General features: G+C 54.1%; 1 non-coding gene across 1 annotated transcript in view; it reads right to left on the bottom strand.

Annotated features, from left to right (window-relative positions):
- The window catches only part of LOC126110613 (small subunit ribosomal RNA), a 1909-nt gene extending 877 nt beyond the window's left edge, over positions 1–1032 (bottom strand). Inside the window, exon 1 of the ribosomal RNA XR_007523808.1 lies at positions 1–1032. This exon is cut by the window's left edge and continues 877 nt beyond it. This is a non-coding gene — a ribosomal RNA (small subunit ribosomal RNA).
- Positions 1033–5000: the final 3968 nt, after the last annotated feature.

Below are 5000 nucleotides of genomic sequence, written 5' to 3'. Positions count from 1 at the left end.
TCTGTTCGTCTTGCGACGATCCAAGAATTTCACCTCTAACGTCGCAATACGAATGCCCCCGCCTGTCCCTATTAATCATTACCTCGGGTTCCGAAAACCAACAAAATAGAACCGAGGTCCTATTCCATTATTCCATGCACACAGTATTCAGGCGGGCTTGCCTGCTTTAAGCACTCTAATTTGTTCAAAGTAAACGTGCCGGCCCACCCAGACACTCAATAAAGAGCACCTTGGTAGGATTTCAACGGGGTCCGCCTCGGGACGCACGAACACGCACGAGGCGGTCGCACGCCTTCGGCTCGCCCCACCGGCAGGACGTCCCACGATACATGCCAGTTAAACACCGACGGGCGGTGAACCAACAGCGTGGGACACAAATCCAACTACGAGCTTTTTAACCGCAACAACTTTAATATACGCTATTGGAGCTGGAATTACCGCGGCTGCTGGCACCAGACTTGCCCTCCAATAGATACTCGTTAAAGGATTTAAAGTGTACTCATTCCGATTACGGGGCCTCGGATGAGTCCCGTATCGTTATTTTTCGTCACTTACCTCCCCGTGCCGGGAGTGGGTAATTTGCGCGCCTGCTGCCTTCCTTGGATGTGGTAGCCGTTTCTCAGGCTCCCTCTCCGGAATCGAACCCTGATTCCCCGTTACCCGTTACAACCATGGTAGGCGCAGAACCTACCATCGACAGTTGATAAGGCAGACATTTGAAAGATGCGTCGCCGGTACGAGGACCGTGCGATCAGCCCAAAGTTATTCAGAGTCACCAAGGCAAACGGACCGGACGAGCCGACCGATTGGTTTTGATCTAATAAAAGCGTCCCTTCCATCTCTGGTCGGGACTCTGTTTGCATGTATTAGCTCTAGAATTACACAGTTATCCAAGTAACGTGGGTACGATCTAAGGAACCATAACTGATTTAATGAGCCATTCGCGGTTTCACCTTAATGCGGCTTGTACTGAGACATGCATGGCTTAATCTTTGAGACAAGCATATGACTACTGGCAGGATCAACCAGGGAGCTGCGTCAACTAGAGCTGAGCAGCCGGCCGCCCGGGAGTGTGTCCCAGGGGCCCGCGCGAACACGCAAGCGTCCGCTCAATTATTCTGCAAACAGGAGGAGGCTGAGCTCCCCTGCACAATACACCTCGAAACCCTCTCAGGTCCCGGCGGCGCGCAGCGCCGTCCTAAGTACTTGGTCGGGTTCGAGAGAGGCGCAATCGCCCGGAGTTAGGCGAGTAGACGCTTTAGGTGCGACCACCCGTGCTCCCAACTGAGCTTGCCGCTGCCGACAGAGGCCCGGGAGCGTGCTGTCGTGGCATTGCCGGCGGGAGACAACACGCGCCACCTACGGTGACCGGCAGCTCCAACGCCAGCGCCACAGAAGGGCAAAGGCCCCACGTGGGTGCCGAAGCGAACTCTCCCAGCACAGCGCACGTGCCAACACGTCTGCACAACTGCGATACAAACCACCAGCGAGAACCGCTGGGGCGACCGAGCAGCAGACGGCGTCGCGGCGCCGAGTGCCGGGCGGCGGCGCATCCTCAACGCACACAGTCCTCAGTCGGACCAGCACACTGCAGATGTCCACCGCGCTTCGCACCGGGCCCGCGAGGACCCACTTTGGCCGCCCGGCGCCGCGCGCAGGGTGCCCCGGCGCGCAGCTGCGCCGCCTGCCGCGTCCGTCGGCCGGCGCGCCTGCCACTGGGCGCCCCCACCAGCCGGCTGTAGCGCGTGCGCCCACGCACCGCGCGGCCAGCACGCCGGCGGCCCCCCTCACCGGCCGGGGACGGTCCCACCCAGCCACCGCCGCGTATCGCTTCACACACAGATTTGCCCTTACTGATTTACCTCCAGCAACAACAACCGCACCACAATGGGTTTACCAGTTGTTCATTTGCGTTGCGTCACGTCACCAGCAAACGTAGACGTCCATCCCAGTTTGCAAATGCAACGATTATTGCATACCTGTCTGTTAGGTGTCACGACACACTACGTCTGCCCACATACACGCAACAAAATGTGCACGACTAGAGAACACGTGGGAGGTGGCCCCCTACGTATGCGATGTCCATTACGAGACCGACTGTCAACCAGCATCTGTACCATGTCGCAGATGTGGAACGCGGTGCACCATGCTATCACACTGTGTGAGAAGAGACGACTACGTTTGAATACACGCGCCACTACATCAACAGACGGCTCATGCTGATCGCCATCCAGGGCGTCCGTTACTCCCACACGTCTCTATGGCGTACCACACTGCAATGTAGCTGTTATGGGGAGACGGCACGTGGCTGAGTGCACAACATTTGGACCGTATGGTTCGCTGTTGTTGGGCGCAGTCGTACGGTCACACATGTGCCACAGCGTATCATTCAGTACATACGGACCTATGTGCAGTACAATGTGAGGATTAAGCTTACGATATCAGCGGACAGTGGACACAGGCCGTACCACGACGTAGACTGAGCGCTTCGACATGCGAATGCCAGTGAACAGCTGCGAAGGGCATTGAACACGCAAGCACCTGAACGACCAGCGTGCGAAGGCAGGGTGGAGGGGGGGGGGCGATGTACATCCTGCAGTTGTCCACATTACAGTGTACAGCGGGAGCATGTAAAAAGTAAGCAACACTTGCGAAGTGTTCAACATGAAACGACACACAAGAGGGTGGGCGGTGCGAGTAGCGAACTATATTCAGAGGGTTGTGGTTAGACAACACTAGATTAATGTAACGTGTCATATGCCAATTACAGAGCAGGTTAAGGCACAACGTGGGTTAGGTTAAGGCACAACGTGGGTTAGGTTAAGGCACAACGTGGGTTAGGTTAAGGCACAACGTGGGTTAGGTTAAGGCACAACGTGGGTTAGGTTAAGGCACAACGTGGGTTAGGTTAAGGCACAACGTGGGTTAGGTTAAGGCACAACGTGGGTTAGGTTAAGGCACAACGTGGGTTAGGTTAAGGCACAACGTGGGTTAGGTTAAGGCACAACGTGGGTTAGGTTAAGGCACAACGTGGGTTAGGTTAAGGCACAACGTGGGTTAGGTTAAGGCACAACGTGGGTTAGGTTAAGGCACAACGTGGGTTAGGTTAAGGCACAACGTGGGTTAGGTTAAGGCACAACGTGGGTTAGGTTAAGGCACAACGTGGGTTAGGTTAAGGCACAACGTGGGTTACGTTAAGGCACAACGTGGGTTACGTTAAGGCACAACGTGGGTTACGTTAAGGCACAACGTGGGTTACGTTAAGGCACAACGTGGGTTACGTTAAGGCACAACGTGGGTTACGTTAAGGCACAACGTGTGTTAGGTTAAGGCACAACGTGGGTTAGGTTAAGGCACAACGTGGGTTAGGTTAAGGCACAACGTGGGTTAGGTTAAGGCACAACGTGGGTTAGGTTAAGGCACAACGTGGGTTACGTTAAGGCACAACGTGGGTTACGTTAAGGCACAACGTGGGTTACGTTAAGGCACAACGTGGGTTACGTTAAGGCACAACGTGGGTTACGTTAAGGCACAACGTGGGTTACGTTAAGGCACAACGTGGGTTACGTTAAGGCACAACGTGTGTTAGGTTAAGGCACAACGTGGGTTAGGTTAAGGCACAACGTGGGTTAGGTTAAGGCACAACGTGGGTTACGTTAAGGCACAACGTGGGTTACGTTAAGGCACAACGTGGGTTACGTTAAGGCACAACGTGGGTTACGTTAAGGCACAACGTGGGTTACGTTAAGGCACAACGTGTGTTAGGTTAAGGCACAACGTGGGTTAGGTTAAGGCACAACGTGGGTTAGGTTAAGGCACAACGTGGGTTAGGTTAAGACACAAATTGCGTTACAAATTGCGTTACATTGCGGTACAAATTGCGTTACATTGCGGTACAAATTGCGTTACATTGCGGTACAAATTGCGTTACAAATTTGGTTAGGTTAAGGTGCAAAATGGGTTGGATTACAGTACACAACATGGTAAGAGATAGTGTGTTTGGGGGGGGGGGGGGGGGGGCAGGTTCGTTGGTAGTGATCATTGTAAGTGAATGTCTGAGGCAGCGTCAGTATGTCACAGCAGTTCTGTCTCGTCAGGATGCGCTTTTCGCTCGTGACTGGAGGCGCGCCGCGTCTGTGGTTGCGGCAAGGGAGTGGCAGACCTGTGTGATTCATTCCTGCCATTGTTTCTGTGCCGTAACAGGAGGCAGTGTGGTGGTGTTGGGTGCACCCCTGTGTAGGACATGTGTGGGTGTTGGTGGCTTATCTGAGCAATTGTGGATGTTGGACGGGTGGGATATTCTATTTTATAATTGGACCCCCTGGTGTGGTTATCATAGTGTGGATGGTGTACTGTGGCGGAGAGGATGCACCGGACGTTGGTCCATGCTGGTGCTTACATATCGTATCTGTGTCTGTTACAGGCAGAGAGTAATGTGTGATGGAGTGTCTCGCTGAGGTGTGGTTCATATTGTGTGCACAGACTTACAGCATGTATAGGGACAGCGGGAATTTGGCATATTGGATATAACTCGTCATGAAACGCAAGATATAGGGGTGGATTGCAACGTACGAGTGCGGGAAGAGTCCGCCGTTCATCCGCTTGGGTTGCGATTTGGGCGGTTGGGGTGGGGCACGTGCGGGTGCGGGTGGAGTGATTGTCGGTTGACTACTTCGTGCGACGCAGGCACTGGCGTTCGGGTTCCTGTGGTGGACAGATGATGCAGGCTTTGTGGGTGGCGTCGAAAAATGGGTACTGTGGGACCTAGCGATGTCGTAGTCGGGGTGGCGTCTCATAGATGGCGGTATCGTCGGTGCAGCAGGTCATGTTTCGGGAGACTTGCAGATGGCGGTATTTAGTTTTCGTGTTGCGCGCGACATGGTGGACGTAGTGTCGTCCGATTCGCGTAGATGGGGCTATTGCATGTGGTTTCGTCACATTGTCATAGATGGCGATGCTGTGGTTTGGCAGTATGGTTGGTGTAGTTCCGTTGGATTCCT

Source organism: Schistocerca cancellata, unplaced genomic scaffold (assembly GCF_023864275.1).
Source record: "Schistocerca cancellata isolate TAMUIC-IGC-003103 unplaced genomic scaffold, iqSchCanc2.1 HiC_scaffold_20, whole genome shotgun sequence".
NCBI lineage: Eukaryota > Metazoa > Arthropoda > Insecta > Orthoptera > Acrididae > Schistocerca > Schistocerca cancellata.
The sequence above is the reverse complement of the archived record's forward strand: the minus strand, read 5'-3'. Positions and strand labels throughout refer to the sequence as shown.